The 18,781-nt window shown below is 38.0% G+C and overlaps 1 long non-coding RNA gene across 1 annotated transcript in view; it reads right to left on the bottom strand.

Moving 5' to 3' along the window:
* Window positions 1–1,967, bottom strand: part of LOC105809667 — a 13,081-nt gene extending 11,114 nt beyond the window's left edge. The window contains exon 1 of the long non-coding RNA XR_001137454.1: window positions 1,773–1,967. This is a non-coding gene — a long non-coding RNA (uncharacterized LOC105809667). The remainder of the gene's footprint in view (window positions 1–1,772) is intronic.
* Between the last annotated feature and the right edge of the window lie 16,814 nt (window positions 1,968–18,781).

The following is an 18,781-nucleotide window of genomic DNA, read 5'->3' as shown; positions in this document are numbered from 1 at the left end:
TTAAAATGAGATGAAAATTATCACAGATCATGAACTATATTTTTCTTCATAATTGTAACAAATAATGTTTTATTCAGACAGGATCAAGCTTTTTGTGTTAGTGAATGGAAGAAAAAAAACCTTAATTCTCACACCAAATTGTATTCTCCCGGCATGACAATCTTTGTAGTGCTATGGAATGTAATTTTAACCTTTTATTTTTTCCTAAATCTCAACTAAATTTCTGAATTTTAACCAAATACATGAAATCTTACCTCCACTACACCATCTCAGTAAAAAGCTAAGATTTTGGTGTATCACCACAGTCGGAGTCTTTAAATGTTAAAGTGGTGGTAAATTACTCAAATTGCTAACATAATTAAAATACAGTAATCCTCAGAAAGTTATCTGAAACAAATTTAACACCCGCTTAAAAAAATTTTAAGCAATGGAAAAGTATGAACATCTTTAACTGAAAATGCAAGATGCATTTTATGTTTGTAAAACTTTCAACATAGCGGAAAACTATTTTCTTACTTGGACTGGGGCTTAAAAGCTACAAATGGTTGTCTACTACGATTTAAAAATATAGGTATAATAAAAAAGTTTTTAAACTTAAAGACACGGTAATATTAGTAATTCTATAGAATATGCATTTTGTAGGATGTCTCAACAACAGTCTCGCCTGTCAGGAAGTATACACACAAAAGAAATCGAGTTCTTGTAAATTTTTTAAAAAAGAGGTAAAGATGAATCAAGTTGAGAGAAAAGCAAATTCAGTCAGGGAAAGGAAGGGATCCTTTCCTTATCCACATCAAAAATTTTTATAAAAACATAAGCTATACCATTCAACAGCACAGAACGGCACTTGGCCATTTCTACTCTCAGACCTACTCCGGAGATTGCGGTAAAACAGATTACACATCTCCCTGAAAAGATTCTCAAAACAAAGTACATTTTAAAGAACAAAGCAGATTTAACAATTTAACAAACTTGCTCAGAACTCGGCACAGTATGACAATTATTACTTTGCAGACGCATTTTCTCTGCTCCGCTAGGACTCTCCCCGCACCCCAGTCCACGTCCCTCCTTCTTTAAAGGGACTCAGGCTGACAGAGATGGTTCGGCCAGAAATTCCCATTCTCTCCGCCTGGGCTGTGAATTGTTGAGCAAGGCCAAGCCCAAAAAGACCGAAGAGTCTTAAGACGCAAACAAGGTAAAAAGAAAAAAAACCGCGCGGAGGAGTGGGGTGGGTGGGTAGAGAGTTGGAGCGAGACCCGCCCCCACTCTCTCAACCCCACCCAAGCCCACCTCTCCTTCGCTGGACAACACAACAAAACCAGAAAAGGTAACAAAAAATAAAATTAAAAAACAACACTATGAGAAAACAAGTAAGGCTTCCTTACTGTCCCCACTCCCCGGCCCAATTCTCTACCAAAGGTCCCGGCCCACCCCACCCCCCAGGGGTCCCGGCGCCATTTAGCTCTTCCGAAGCCGCCGCCATTTTCCGCCCCCGCCGGATCGCTGCTGTGCCTCAGCGGCCACTCGCTCCCCTGCTCTGCAGCTTGAGCCAGCACCGCCGCCTGGCCCTGAGAGGGAGGCCCTGGCCTGAACGTGCGGGGACTACAGCTTCGGCGTCCGGAAGGCCCGGCTCTGACCCCGCCCGCGGTGCCCAGGGGCCGGCAGCTTGCGCCGGCCGGCGGGAGCTAGCGGGCAGCAAAGGGGCCGGACAGGCTCCACTGGGCGGAGCGGCCCTGGCGGCGGTTGGGACCTGAAGGTTCCATCGCACTTACTTCCTGTTTTGGGTCCGGGCACTTTGGAAGAACCAGGATGGAGGCTCCAAAAAATACCAGGATGGAGGAAGCAGCCACGGACGAGAGTGGCTGCAGCTGGAGTGAGCGAGCGCGACGAGCCACCGGAAACGGAGCTGCGCCCGCGCCCCACCCCCAACCCCCCTCACTCTCCCCCTCCCGCCCGACTATCCCGCTGGGCGGCCCTGCGCTCCGTCTGCTTGCGTCACTTCCGCCTGTGTCGGCACGAGAAAAAAGGTCCTGGGTTGCTGCAGCTTGTGTCTTGTTCTGTGTAGTGGTGGTTGTTCCTTGCACTTCTCTCTTTCTTCTAGGGAATCTTAAAACAAGAGTATTTCACTGCTGTTGTCATAATGGAAGCCCTTCTCCTTTTGCGCAACTGTGGTCCCACCCGCTCTTGGAAATCTTAGGCACTGTGGGCTAATTTTGTAGTTCCGTGGGGTCTGAGCGGAGGGAGCTGCGGTGTGGAATGGATATGATGCGGTTGTGAGTGCAGAAGAAAACAGCTAGTGTGTTCATACTTGGTCCGCCTTGCCAAAGACGCTTAAAATGAGATGTTACCTCTTTGGCCATGTGAAGCAGTTCTTCGTGAAATGTGTCCTCTGTGATTTCGCTGTTAAACTAGGAAGGTGCTCTTGTGTTGTGCATAGCTCTCAGAGTATAACCACTCCTCGACTTACGCTGCGATTGGGGCTCCACCAAACCCATCGTGAATCGAAAATGCGTTTAATACCCCTATAAACGAAAGGGCTAAATAAGCCTTTGGATGTGAACAATGTGAGGCAGTAGTCTTTCAGTGCTTAGGTGTCACTTAAGTACCTTTACATGTATTAAACTCTAACGTTCATAAATGCCAAATGCATCACTACAGATAAATGTGTCCAAGGGCACACGGCAAATAAGTGGTAAAGCTTCAGCTCCAGACCCTATGTTCTGAGCTTACCTGCTACAGCTCACAAGTTACTCCTTGGCAATAGTCTTATAATGAAAACAAATGATTACAGTTTGCAGATTTTTTTATTTTATTGGAGGTTGGACATGTTTGACCAATTTTCAGAAATAAATGTCAGAAGCAGGATTTTACTGTCTTTGGTAACCTTATTACCAATTCGTGGTACTCTGCATTCTATTGGAGTTGTGGCATATATCAGTCTATTTTCTAATGAGCATATAATAATGTTTATGTATAAACATTAGAGTCAGACCTGAGTGTGAATATTGGCTCCATTGCTTAATAGTGGATGTGGCACTTCACCTCTCCAAGCTTCATTTACCTTAGAAAAATGAGAGTAATAAGATCTACCTTCCAGAATAATGTAGACCACATACTTTGCACAGAGCCTGACATATGTAGTAAGCATTAAAAATAGAAACTAATAAACCCCTGAACCAGAAAAGCAATAAAACTACTCACAGAACAGTTCTAATGAAATAATTACATATGCAGAATTGTTGACATTAACATTTATGGGAAGGTGGTACTTAATTAGCCACATTTTTCATAAAGCATAACCATAGAGGATTCTTTTCACGAAGGCATAAAATGGTGCTATCTAAATTATAGTCTGGATGCCCATTGTCTTCTACAAAATCTTAGGTCAGCCTGCACTCTGCTGTTAATTCTGTTAAAACAGTCCAGTGTATCCTTGTAATAAAATTCTCCCTTTCTAGGTGAGTTCTTTTTCTCAAGGTCAGCTGGTATGTACTTGGGAAGACAAGTGTATTTTAATATTAGCTTAATATTAAATACATAAAAAGTAAATCTATTATCACAATTATCTTGAATAATCAACGTACAGACTCTCCATAAAACAATTTGACTCCTAGAGCAACTTTCTGCAGTTATACTTGTAGGTTATCCCTACCTCACTACTTAGTCAATGTATACCTAGGGAATGCATGAGATTTTAAATATTATCCTAGGATGTACCTAATTAGGAATTAAAGGTTTTGTGGAAAAATCACGATAAATATTTCTTTTTCTTTTTTTCCCTTGGTGGAGCACCTGGATATGAGAAATATTTCTATCCCAAACAGTAGTTATTGTATTATAAATGTATTTATAGCATAGTTACCGTATTTACTGACTGCAGTTGCTAGTTATAATTTACTCTGTTGGACCCCATATTTTTTTATAACACTTTCATGAGCTTCATCAGTGATTGGATATTGATGAAATTGCCTTTCTGTTATGACAGGTTGATACAGTGATATGAAAGTGTCTCAAATACTGAGAAGTGGGTTCTGTTTCATGGTCATCACATGTGCTATATGGAATAATTCAGAAGATGTATGTTTGTAAAGATTTGTTCAGAGTGCAAGAAAAATTACTGAGTAATTTTCTTTCTATGGTCTCTGAGTCCTGTTAATACAGCTAATGGGTCTCCACTGGAACTTCCAGAACTTCTGGAGAGCTGATGGGGATTCCTATGCTAATAGAGGTATGAACAAACTGGCCTAGTTAGGCCCACACACCAGACTTTTGCAGGTGCTTTTCTGTCTCAGATGCTTCTTGTAGCCTTTCTTCTGGGTCTTCTTTTAACCCTTTTCCTGCCCTCCATGTTGTGTCTCATCACACTCCTTTTCATACCTCCACCTGGTCACCGCCTTTCCATACGCTCTTCTTTTTCTTTTGCACTAGATCTTTTACTGAGACCTATAAATGGACTAGTAACAAAAATCATTTCCTCTTCCAATTAGGGGAATGGGGAACTAAGGCTTCCGATAGCTCCCTGCCAGTGAGGATAAAAGTTTTCATTCTGTCCTTGTAATTTTGGTGCGCCAAACAAAACGGTTCAGTTACATTACTAAATTGGGAGAACATCTGGACCTGACTCAAAGACCAGTTCCTTTATAGTCTAGCATGGAAGGGAGAGGGACAATATATTAGTAAACTGATTGTAATTGCCACTTTTTATAAGTTCTAAGAAAGATACAAATTGGGTGTTCTGAAAGTCTGAGTACCTTAAGTTAGTAGACACTTAAATGTTTGTTGATATCAAAGATAGTTAAGTGTTTTAAGCCAGAAGATCTGGAAGCTAGCCATTTGTATTCTTTTGCAATAGCTACTGACTAAGGAAAGTACAGTTTTTTTCCAGATGGTGTCACTATTTGGACAATTCTGGAATAAAATGTTACCTTTTATTATTATTCAAGTGGAAGGAGGTTATTTTAACACAATGTCACATTTAGTGTTACGCCAACTTTATTGCCTAAATCTTGTCTATCTAAATGCAATGCAATATTTTAAGGATAGAAGCATGTCGTTTTAATCAGCAGATGTCCCTATTGTTCAGCAAGATTATTTTTTTCTTTCTAGAGTAGTAGCTTCAACAATAGATGGAAAATTGGGGGCTTGAATTACTAATGCTATGCTATGGTAAACCAAGGACAAGCCTCAACAATAATAAAACCAAAGAGATAGGGATTATGGTTTGAAATCCAAATATGGAATAGCTCTCTAGTTTAAAGATTTATTGGATCCCCTTCCCTTCTATTCAATGTACATTTAATTCCCCTATGCAGAATACGCAGTGACAGAGAAACAAGGAACCCCTGTAAGCTTTGTAACTTTTAGGAGTTTGCACATTTGTGATACACTCATTCGTTCATTTTATTCTGCATATCTTCCTGAGCACCTACTTATGACTGAACACTATTTTAGGCACAGGAAACATGGCAAAGAACAAGACAGAAAAGATCCCTGCCCTTAAGGAACATATATTTTAGTTTGCATTACAGTAGTATTTTCAATACATCTTTGTACCAAACATTTTTGGTTGAAGTACCAACTACTGGCAATTGCCCATAATTCTTGTTCATAATTAATAACTTAATGAGGGATGAAGACAAAATATGAATCAGATCACTTGGTATCATCAGATTAAGCCAAATTGCAAATATTAGGAAACATGGACCAACATTGCTCTTACTTACTCAAAGAACTTTGAACAGTGTCTGGCAAATAGTAAGCACTTTAAAGCGTTAGATATTACGTGTTTTTACCCATAACAACAAAGACTGAATAACAGAAAAAGAAAACTGTTATTTTTTGACTGTTTTGTGGGATTTGTGGGATTGTTAGGGGAACAATTCTAAGAGGATTGGTTTATCAAATATTTCTTTACTATATTAAGACATATTAAAATCACAATAGTGGTCTGTCTCTAGATACCTTTTTAGCTTATTTTAAGCTACATTTCAAGATGGCAGTTTATTGCTGATGGGTATGGAAGTGGATTCTTATAAATTCCATTTTTAAAAATTTTTTTTGGTTCTTCCTGGAAATTTCCCTGTTTCCATGTTGCTGGGCAAAGTGTTTTAGTATTAAATAGAGAGATATGGCCTCTTACTTGAGGAATCTCCTTCTGCTGAGGTTCACTGGATACCCCTAATATACATACAACAAATGCATATAAACAATGCAAACTAAAGGTCTTTCTTGACCTGAAATTATTAAAGTCTAAACTTGACAGAAGACACTTCTTGCCAAGTATGTTACTCCTCTCCCCCAAATCACCTGAAATATCAACCCAATCTTTTAATACCTATCTAATTTAAGAATATCTACATTGTAATAAATATAACTATGTCAAATTAAATTCCAGAGCATAATACTTTTGTTATGATGACTGCATCTTAAGTGGGCAGACCTGGCAAAGACATGTAATATACAATTTTTAGTTTAATGAAATTAGGAATAATAGGATTAGGAAAGCAGAGTTGCTATGGGCCATGTGTTTAGACTTGAAAATAACATTGTTATATATAATCATATTTTGTAATTATAACCATAGCAGCAGTATTGTATTTATTTTAGCAAACCTAGGGTAAGGAAGATATATGACTTCAGTAGCAAGACATAAGGCTGTCACAGTCATTGTCTGAGATAAGGTGAAACTCTGTTCTCTATTTCCATTATAATTGGATAAGCTCCATTTTTGTTGAACAGGAGTCCATTTTCACATGATGCTGTGGTATTTACTTTCTTTTCCCTTGCCAAAGAGGCGTCTGCCATGGAATCATTGTCTATTGAGAACACTCTTGATCTTTGAGCCTGTAATAAATTTTCACAAGAATCTCTTCTTAGAAGGAACTCATGCTACTTTTCCATTGTAGACCAATTGCAGGAGAAATACATGATACAATAATGTCTCATACATAATATTAAAAATAACTGTTATTTGAAAAGGTCATAGTGAGTGTAGTACTGTATAAGATGTCTGTCTCCTGCAATGGGTAAAACTGAAAAGAAATCTGCAGTCTTTTAGTGTTAGATCTTTCCTATTTCTCTCTTCACCACAACCACAATTCGTTAAAGTAATAAATTAAATGAAGGATTTAAAAATTAGATTTCCTTAGGGTAGATGGCTTATAACTGATGGTAGGATGCAACAAGTAACCATGGTTTTCCTGTCATTCCCATATTCACTTGGTGTTAGAATCTGATATTCTTTAATCTTTTATTAAATTTTAAATAGAAAGCAAAATAGGTGATTGCATTTCTTTTTGTTGTTGCCTAAGCAAGTAAGAAATGAAGTTTGATTGCAATGAAATCTTAAAAGTCATGGATCATACACTATCGGTTTGCAAGGAATACATCTGTTTTTCTTTCTGTAACAAGCTTTCAGAGTGCTCCTCAAATGCTGACGGCTATTCCTTTTACTTCTCTCTCAACAAATGATGTTTATGGAGACTTTTAAGCATAAAGTCCCTCAGTAGCTTGCCTTCACGCCTATGTGCTCATCTGTGCTCATCCTAAATTCCTCCCCTCCAGTCCTGGGGATGTTTCTTCTCTTACTCAATGCTAATCCCTTCTTTTGTACTTTTGTTCTCATCTCCCTCCAAAACTATGCTTATTCCCTTTTCAACTACTATAGTCTGGTTTCTGTGTCCAGCATGCCACTAAAGATCGTTAATGACCTCCACATTGCTAAATCCAATGAACCATTTTCTATGATCATCTTACTTAATTTGTCAGCATTTACTCCTGAAATGAACACTTCTTCCTTTGAATACCCTGTTTCTTGATTTTGCGATACAGTACTCTGAAATTCCTCCCAGCTCTCTAAACATTTCTTTGCTGGCCTGGTTTTTAAATTTCAGAGTTCATCACAGTGACCTCTTAGGCCTGTCTCTTTCTCATTCTATCCTCTTTACCTAAGTGATATCACCTACTGCAATGGCTTCAATTTCCCTCTATATACTTACTGATGACTTCTAGGTTAGTAACTCTGTCAGTCTATTCAAATGCTTGATTGTATCTGGAACTTCCCTATAAGGCTTACAACGTGGCAGATTATATTTTTCAAAGATGGCTACAACAATATCTCCTATCCAACAAGCTTTTCATACATGTGACTTTGACACTCCTCCCCTTGAGAGGTAGTGGTGTATGACCCCCTCCTCTTGAAACTGGGCAGCTTTTGTGGCTCTTTTAACCAATAGAATATGTAGGAAGTGCTGCTATGTGACTTCTAAAAATAGGTTATAAAAGAACTATCAGCCTTTTATAACCACATAGAATGGCCTGAGACTGTATGAAAAGAGAGGGATGACTGGAGAGCCCCTAGCTGCTCCAGCCTCCCCTCCATATTAATTATCTATTGCTGCATAACAAGTTGCCCCTAAATGTGGTAGCTTAATGCAGAAAGAAATTCTTCATAGCTTCTGTGGGTCAGGAATTCAGGAGTGGCTCAGCTGTGTGATTTGCTTGGGGGCTGTCATGAAGTTATAATCAAGATGTCAGCTGAGGCTGTAGTCACTTGAAGGCATGACTGAGACTGGAAGATACAGGTCCAAGATGGCTCATTTGTGTGGCTGTTGGCAGGAGGCATCATCACTGGCTATTGAAGACCTTAGTTCCTCACCACATGGGCCTTTCCATAGGGCTGCTTGAGTGTCCTCACAACATGGCAGCTGGCTTTGCAAAGAGGAAGTGATCCAAGAATGAGAGCAAGGAGGAAGCCTAAAGCCTTTTATGACCTGGTTTCAGAAGTTTGCATTGTCACTTCCATTCTATTCTGTTCATTAGAAGTGAGTCACTAGGGCCAGCTGGCTCCCAGGGGGATAGAGATTAGGCTCCACCTTTTGATTTGTGGACATCCTCCATCCACTGCTCCAGCTCCAGCCACTGCTCCAGCTCCAGCCATTATCTCACTACAAAGGCACGAGAAGCCCACAAGTCAGACTGTTTATCCCAGCGTTTCCCCAAATCCTGACCCACAGAAACCAGGAGCAATAATAAAATGATTATTGTTGTTTTAGGTCATTATGTTTTGGAGTAATGTTTTTCCCTCCAGCACTAGCTAACTAAACCATGGGATTTTCTGCACTAAACCCTGGAAAACCAGAAAGTAGAACCTTCTTCTCTGGGATACCCATAAACATATCTGGGGTTTCTATTCCTGTCCTTCTGCTCTAGGATTTTGACTTTAAGAAGGGAGCAGCATGTGGGGTCCCTTCTCAGATTCATACTAGCACTGGTTAGCTCGTCAAAATTCTTACTCCTTTTGTTTGGAAAAACTGCTCTATATCATCAGTATTCTCCCTATGCTCTGGGTCGTGATATAAACTCTGATCTAGGAGGGCTAAACCCCCTTCTCTTAGTTCTTAAATGAAAGATTTTAGAATCCCCAAATCCAAATCCCAATTTTCTCCATTGTTCCTGGCTCTTAAAGATTGAAAGCTCTGGATTTCAATGTTATTATTACATATAAATTTATAAAAATACATTAAAAATTTAATTCATTTCTTTATTCTAGCCTGTATGTATGTTCTCCCTCTGAGAAAATTATCAAAGCTGCCTTTATGGTAGAGGAAGGAAAATAGATACAAGTAAGGAAGAAGCAGCAACCAATTATTAATAATAGCTCAAAAATATTATTGTGCTAAAGGAATATTTGACACACAGTATTTATATTAAGTGGTATTTGGTTTTACATAGTTAATAAATTTTGCACACAGTATGTATGTATGTTTTAATTATTTTTTTGTGTGTGGGTAAAATTTTGAATTTGGGAGATATGGAATGGATAACCAGGACTGGAATTCCAGTTAACAGCATTGCACCATAGGAAATGGAGATTGGAGGAAACATGTACTTGGGAATTACCAGTATTTTCAAGAGATAATCAACACGGCTGAGGGTATTCCAAACACTAGAGTTGCCTCTGGGCTCCAGAAAGGGGTGGAAGTGGAGTATCTACCTGAGTCTTTTCCAGTGGCAGTCAAGAACAGAAGTGGTTATAGAGCACAGTTCAGAGATGTTGAGCCCTCTCACAGGAGATGAAGGGATTAAAAATATTAGGATTTTGTAAATGTTATGTTAGAAGCTGAAAAAAAGTTATTGCATATTACTTTCAACATATTTTTAATTATAACTGACACAAGAACTTGCAAGCCATGGTGTGTACACAAAAGGAATATTGTCATTGTAATAGATATTATCATATTCTAATAAAGTGAAATATATTATAGAAACTACCTGAATTTTATATGTCAGTAAGTAGTAATATAGAGGTTACCTGAATATCTGGGTAGACAGCTGAAGTTTTCACCAGTAGCTCAAATGGGTTGGAGTGATGTTCTGCATTTCCTGGTTGACCAGATATTTTCAACTTCTATTCTCCCACAGCTTAGGAGACTGGACTAATTGTTTAACAAGCAATTTCTTCTAAAGGGGCAACCTGTGTTGCACCTGGATAACAACTGAAAGATCACTTTCTGTGAAAATGAAACATCAAGGCTCACCTAGAGTTTCCTGATGACTTTGAGTTTATGATTATTTGATTCTGAATAAAATTTCTCCATGAGAGCTTGTATTGGCAATGAGTCCTATTCAGCAATGAATTGTTTTATAATCAGGCATGCCAAAATCTGTCAGAAATGCACAAATGTCCTTCTGTTGTATAGTTTCCACTAATATAAACTATAGTCCATTTGGCTTCTGTTGAAAAGACTGGAAATTGGCCAGTTTATCCTGTTTCCTTTACTGCCTCAGTGTCAGTACACAAAGTATGGCTGAGAAGAAATTTAGGTGACATTCTTAAAATCTGTGATGGTTACATTTAGCCTACATTTCAGTTAGGAAAATGATTCATACTTCATGTCTATTTCCAGTAGCTAAAACTAACACTATGTTGAGCCTAACTAAAGCCCTCTCAAATTGCTAACTTTATGGTTGCTATAAGTATCATGATTAGGAACTCTACACTGATTATTTTTAAAGAAACCATGTTTTTTTCATTTTTACTTCCTGCTTTTAGCACCCTTGTTTGTTTAAATGTTTTGGATTTTAAAAGAAACTGGAAGTACTCAGATGTCGATTAGGGCCTCCTATCTCCTATCTCATGAAATCAAAGTAAGATTTTCTTAATGCCCAATTCCAAAGTCCAGTTACATTCAAAGATTTCCATTGACATCTGCAGGTTTTTAGGAATTCATACTATCATGGCTCTCTCTTCCTCAAATTCTTACATTCAGACATATAGCACTTTATTTTACCTTAAAGAATTGAATTTCTTCACCAGTTATCATGAGGGTTCTCATTCCAAGAATTTAGAATAAATTCATAAAAGAGTTAAAGGTTTCAGGGAGGACTCATAGCCTTCCACCATTTGGCTTCTTTCTCGCCCTTCCTACTTTCTCTCTCCTGCCTTTCAGGAACAATGCCAATTCGTCATCTTGCCTTTTCCATAGCATTTTGGCATGGTAATATACTTGAGCTTACTTGTGATAGTGACTATATTGATCCGCATAAGTATTCTTCCCTTCTTCTATAGTAATTGTTGAATATTTGAGTGCCAAGATAACAGCCAGGTATAATTATATGCCTGTACTCTGGCCAAAGTGATATAAGCAGAATGAAAGTGTACAACATCTGTTTTTTTCCCTAAAGAAATGAGCCTGCCCTCCTTTTCACCTTTCCTTCTTCCTTCTGGCTGGCATGTGGGTGTGGTGGTAATGAGTAATCTCGAACTATACAGGAAAGGGCAACAGGAATAGTGGAGCAACAAGATGGGATGACACTATGGAGTCCTTGTGCTTGCCTTTGGTTGACTATGCCCTGTTACATGAGAGAGAAATAAACTTCTATTCTGTTTAATCCATTTATAATTTGGGTTTCTGTTTCTCCAGCTGAGTCTCTCTCCTAATCAATACGATGCCCTTCAGGCTCTCACCTTTTACACCAAGGCATTTCTTAGGAATACAGTGTTCTTTCTAAGAGGAAATCTGGTGAACCAAGTTTTCTTCCCCTCTTTATGTATCAAACTTTCTGTATATGGGGAAGATGAATGACATTTCCTTAAGTAGATATTTGGGAGTAAAGTAATGTCAAGTGAAGTAAAATGTCATGAGCAAATATTTAGAAAAGTGCAAAGTGTTTCTAGGGAACAAAAAACCCTGCACTTTGGTTAGAGCATATGAGAATTCAGGAAAACAAAGGTGGAAATGTGATTTGGGTCAGGTAAGGTAATAGAGAGGTGTATTAGTTAGACTTTGCTGCTTTGCTGTATAACAAAACACTCCAACTTTTAGTGTCTTAAAACAATTTTTAGGTTATTAAGTATGAAATGTCTGATTTCTTTAAGTACTAAGTTTGAAGTTGCTATCTCTGACATTTCACTTTGACATTTCTTGTTTTATTTTTATTGTGAAGGTACATTCTCAGTCTTTCAAATGCATGTTTTGGCTCATGATTCTTTCACATTTTTTTACAGCAATTTTTGTGAAACCATGGATAAGTCAAAAATTCATGTTATTTTTGAATATGAGTTCTGTTATGGAACCAGTGCAGCGCAGACAGCTCGAAATATCAACGAAGTGTTTGGGAAGGTTGTGGCTAATGAACACACAGTATGTCAATGGTTTGAGAAGTTCCCTTCTGGTGATTTTAATCTTGAAAATGAGCCATGTAGGTAACCTGAGACCAAGGTGGATAATGAGCTGAAAGCTGTAGTGGAAGTGAATCCATCTCAACTTATGCGTGAATTAGCAGCAAGGTTTGATGTTACTACTCTAAAAATATTGGACCATTTGAAACAAATCAGCAAGGTAAAGAAGCTGGATAGATGGGTTCCACATGAATTAAATATCAGAAGAGAAATCTTCTTGAAGCTTGCCTTTCTTTGCTGTCATGACATAAAAGCAAACCATTTCTACACCGTATTGTTACGTGTGATGAAAAATGGATTCTTTTTGACAATCACAAGCATTTGGCACAATGGTTGGATAAAGATGAAGTGCCAAAACATGGTCCAAAACTGAATATTCATCAAAAAAGCTAATGGTGTCTCTTTGATAGTCCAGTGCTGGTATTACCCACTACAGCTTCATGAAACCTGGTCAGTTGATTACAGCGGATGTCTACTGCAAGCAGTTGGATGAAATGATGAAGATGCTTGCTATTAAGCCTCCCAGATTGGTCCATAGAGACATGCCAATCCTCTTGCAAGACAACGCTTGACCAGATGTCACACAAACAACACTGCTCAAACTACAGCAGCTGGACTTGGAAACCCTGTCATCCACTGTATTCACCAGACCTTGCACCAACTGACTACCACTACCAGGCTTTGGACCACTTCTTGCAAAGAAAAATATTCAATTCTCAACAAGCTGTGGAAAATACCCTTTGCCATTTTATCACCACTCGCTCTCCAGGCTTCTTCAGGCTGGCATAAACAAGCTACCATTAAGACGGCAAAACTGTGTCAATAGTTTAGGCGCATACTTTGATTAATTGTACTGCTTCTTATTTGAGATACAATCTACACTTTTGATTGAAATCGGACATTTCATATTTAATTACCTAATATTAGTTTGCTCTTTAATGAGTTGGCAGTAGGGCTATCAGCAGTTGGTCAGTTCTTGTACTGATTTACCTGTATTTACCCACGCAGCTGGAGTCAGGTGGAAGATCAACTGGGATTGGATGCCCTCATTCACATGTCTAGTTGATAGGTTGATGGATGGTGTGCCTCTGTTTTCCATGTAATCACTTCAGTTGTCTAGCTTGGGCTTGTTCATGTGGCAGCAGTGTTCCAAGAGCAACAAAGAAGGCATGCCTCAATGTTTAAGCACTTTTCAAGCCTCTAGTTGTTTCATATTAGCAAGTACTTTTAAAGCCTCTGGTTGTTTCATATTATCAACTCTTCCATATACAAGAGTTGGAAGAAAAGCCTTCATCTCTTGATAAGAAGAACCACAAATTATCAAGGGACAATATTTTGCCATCTTCTAGGTCTTTGGATACTAAGCTAAGAAATTTGAACTTTTCATTGGTAAGCCGTGATAAAGGAAGGACACAGACTTAAGAGACCAGCCTTAGATGTAGCCAAAAACCTTTTAAATAAATAGAACTTTATGTTTTAGAATAGTTTTAGGTTTACAGAAAAATGGAAAAGATATCACAGAGTCTACATATGCCTACACTCAGTATCCCTTATTACTGACATCTTACATTAGTATGGTATATTTGTTACAATTAATGAACCAATATTGATATCATTAAGCAAAGTCTATACTTTATATTTCTTTAGTTTTTACATAATGTCCTTTTTCTATTCTAGGATCCCATCCAGGATGACATATTACATTTAAGTGTTATGTGTACTTAGGCTTCTCTTGGCTTGACAGTGTCTCAGGCTTTCTCTGTTTTTGATGACCTTTACTGTTTTGAGGAGTACTGGTCAGATATTTTGTAGGATGCCCCTCTTTTGGAATTTGTCTGACGTTTTTCATGATTAGACTTAGATTAAGTGTTTTGGGGAGGAAAGCCACAGAGCTTAGTTGCGAGTTTCATCACGTCACATCAAAGGTATATACTATCCACATGACTTCCCACTATTAATGTGAATCTTGATCACCTGGCTAAGGTAATTTTTGTTCAGATTCTCCACTGTAAAGTTACACACTTTCCCCCATTTCCTGTACTCTTTGGAAGGAAGTCTCTATGCTCAGCCCACACTTAAGGAGTGGAGAATTATTCTATAACCTTCTCCTTGAGGATTGGAGTATCTACATAAATTATTAGGAATTACTCTACATGGGAGATTTATTCTCCATTTATTAATTTATTCAGTCATTTATTTATATCAGTATAAATTCCTAGATATTTATCATATACATTGGGTTATAGTCCAATACTACTTTATTCTGTTTTCTTCCTCAAATTGTTCCAGCTTTGTAATATATTAGCATGGCTGCAAAAAAAAAAAGTCCTACACAATTCTGCCTTCAACTTTTTCACATTATTTTATAATAGTTTACACATAAGATATTCAGATACTAATGCTTTAGATTTTGTTTAGTAATGTATACAAATCTAATGGAGGAAGGGGAAAGAGGAAACATCTTTGCAGAGAGAATTTGTTTGTCCTCCCTCCTTTGCCTCCTCCCTTGCCAATTCTACTGGCTGCTAAATGTTTTTGTGAAGGATATCTAGCAAGCCTGTCAACAATGTCCAATATTTAATAATTCAGGAGTGACCATTCATCAAACATTTATGAATGTCTAGCATGTGCTAATCATTTTTCAAAGAACAAAGAATAGATATAAAGATGAATAATAAAATGTGTAGTTTCTGTCCTTGAAGATCTGTCTAATATAAAAATTCAGGCGAAGGAGAAATAATTTGGTTTTGAGCTTGGGATGTCTTTATTTGTACTTAAATGTTCTACCTGAACATAAGTCCTCTTGGGAAGCAAAGAATAAGGATGGAATAGAGAGAGTTGAAGAGAAGGGGCAATGAGATGAGACTCAGAATTTGAGATTTTAGCAATGGTGAAATTCCTCTAGAAGGCAATATCTATGATACGGCTGTGCTGGTGGATAGTAGTTGAGTGGAGTTTTTGTGGTTGAGATATGAATCTATAATATTTAATGAACCAGGAGAGATGCTGAAGTCAAAGGATAATAGTGTCAGAAGTGAGAAAGAAGTATCTAAACCTTAGGCTAAAATAATCATTGAAAATAGGACAGTGTTGGAATTTAGTAGGTTACAAATATAATGAAGTGCCCCCCAATGTCTCTTGGGTCCTAAGATTTTTCTCCTAGACATTTCACGGGTAGAAACTGCAAAATAGTGTTACTGTAGGCAGCTCAAATGGCAGTCCATATCACATGGAGAGAACTAGAGAAAGAAAAATAGAAGAATACGGAAGACGTGGTATGGTAACTGTAACAGGCAGGGTGAGTGGTAGGCACACATGAAATAACTGCTGGGGGAACACTATACAAAGATAAAATGAAATCCATAATCTAGGTAGCAATGGTTCACACTGATGGAATTTGGTCATATTGAGAGTCATCATGACATTGTTTTATAATCATAGGCCTGGGTATAGCTAGATCATGTAGATCTAGTACATAGATCATATAGCCTAGAAAGCCAGGCTGCACAGGTATAAGAAGTAGGTGGTGTAAGACATGGAAGGCAGAAAGGGGAAGTCGTATGAGGACAACTAAAGGGCAGTGGGAAGCAGGGAAATGTTTAAGCCTCTTTTCATATGAATTGGAGAAAATAAGAATAATTAACCCATTATAGTAGGCTTCCAGGCTAAAGATATAATCAGGGAAAAGATAGATTCAGACAATGTTATTCATATTACAACTGCAAGAACACTTCTAGAAAAGTTTGAGGGTGTAGAGAGTTCTGCAATTGAGCAGAGATGCAAGAGAATGCAATGGAAGGAGGTGGTAAAGTGTTAGGCAGAAGTAGAGAACTATGGAAGAGGGAGGAGAAAAGTTGGGGATTGAGCCCCATGAACTAACAGGTACTTACAAGAAGTTACAATACCTCAGTGTAAGACCCAGATGAGGGATTTGGTAGTTAAATAAATGAATAAAAATATCTTCTGATGAATGGCAAATTAGCAGCTAATAATTGTTTGCTCACATAATTATTTGAGACAAGAATGAATGAAGAGCATATGTTGCTTATTTGAGCTGTCAGCACTTAGATGAGCTGTTGACAAAAATGGAAGAATATTAAATTAGAACAAAGATCAGGCAGAATGCATTCAGAAAATACTGTGGAAACACTGGCACAATATTTAAATGGGAGTCATAATATGAATTACTTTTTACAATATGTAGAAAAAGTATAGAATGATATGTAGGCCATATCCTTATAGTTTCTTAGATTGGGAAGAAGGAAATGCAATGGTTTTCTCTTTCTTCCATGATACTCTTTATATTTCTCAAACATTTTGGTACCTATCCCTCATCTGGGTTTTCATTTGGGGAGAATGATAGAAAATGGAAGGTGGGAAGAATTCTGTGAAAAGCAGAGACAGAGATAAATTGAAGAAAAAGAATATCTTCCCTTACTTCCTATCTCTCATCCCCAGGCCTCTCCCTACTACCACTGGAGAACTGAATTTGGATGACCTGAACCCAAAGAGATCAAAAATCTCCATGTGCCTGCTTTGAACAACACAATGAGAATAGAATCAGAAGGTAGATTGAAACTCAACTTTGAAGACAGAAACATTTGAAATTTTTGATATGAAGAATGGGACAATTTAAAATGACCCAAGATGATGTAATCGGATTGTCTCCTGCAGGGAAAAAGTCTTTATAAATCTGGTCTGGAAGTTTGCATCTGTTATTTGATGTTATATTCTGTCATTTACTAGTTACCTGCATTTGGACAAGTTAATTCACACTCGAAAGTCAGTTTCCTTATTCATAGGTTCTGAAGACTTAAATATAATATATATATAAAGATTTACCCCTAGTTTTAGGTTATTTTTTATTCAAAATAGTATCAATATCAAACTTACAGGAAATTTGCAAGTACAGTATAATAGACTTTTTTTCTAAGCCATTTGAGAGTAAGTTGCTGATATGATGCATCATCACCCATGAATACTTAAGCATGTATTTTCTACAGTCACATTTTCCTACATCACTGTAATCAATGCATTACTACCATCTAATTTTCATATTTCACTCACATTTCACCATTTTTCCTAATATGTCCTTTACAGAAGGAGAATCCAGTCCAGAATCATACATTGCATTTATTTGTCATGTCTCTTTAGTCTCCTTCAATATGGAAGAGTTCTTTGGTCTTTCCTTGACTTTGTGATCTTGACACTTACGAAAATTACGGACCATTATATTGTAAAATGTCCCTCCATTTGGATTTGTCTAATGTGTCCTCATGACTAAATTTAGGTTCTGTGCCTTTGTCAGGAATATCTTAGAAGGGATGCCAAATTCCTTTCTTTGCATCCTATCAGTAGGCACAAGATTTTGATTTATCCCATTGTTTTTATTTCTTACTGCTGCTGTAACAAATTACCACAAATTTAGTAGATTAAAATAACACAAATTTATTATCTCCCACTTCTGGAGATTAGAAGCCTGACGTGGGTTCAGTGGGCTAAAATCAAGGTATTAGCACAGCTGCATTCCTTCTGGAGGCTTGAGGGCAGAATTTGTTTCCTTCCCCTTTTTTACCTTCTGTAGGCTGCCTGCATTCCTCAACCCATGGCCCCCCTTCCATGTTCAAAACCAACAATCATATCACTCCAAACTCTGTTTTCATTAAATCTCCTTCTCTGACTCCTTCTGCCTCTCTTTTCTACTTTTCAGGATCCTTGTGATTACAGTGAGCCAACCTTGATAATCCAGGACAGTTCTTCCCGTCTCAGGTTCCTTAACTTAATCACATCTGCAAAGTCCCTTTTGCCATCTAAGGTAACATATTTACAGGTTTTGGGAATTAGGATGTGGACATCTTGGGAGGTGGCATCATTCTGCCCACCACACCCATTTTTGGTAATGTTCACTGTTTTAGTCCTTTTTGCGTTGCTATAAAGGAAATACCTGGGGATGGGTAATTTATGGTTCCGCAGGCTGTACAAAAAGCATGGTGCTGGCATCTGTTTCTGAGTGGAGCCTCAGGAAGCCTCCACTCATGACAGAAGGTAAAGAGGGAGCAGGTGTGTCACACAGCAAGCGAGGGAGCAAGAGAGAGGAGG

The sequence above is a fragment of the Propithecus coquereli genome, unplaced genomic scaffold (assembly GCF_000956105.1).
Source record: "Propithecus coquereli isolate 6110/MARCELLA unplaced genomic scaffold, Pcoq_1.0 Scaffold199, whole genome shotgun sequence".
NCBI lineage: Eukaryota > Metazoa > Chordata > Mammalia > Primates > Indriidae > Propithecus > Propithecus coquereli.
This window is presented reverse-complemented; position numbering and strand designations above follow the sequence as displayed.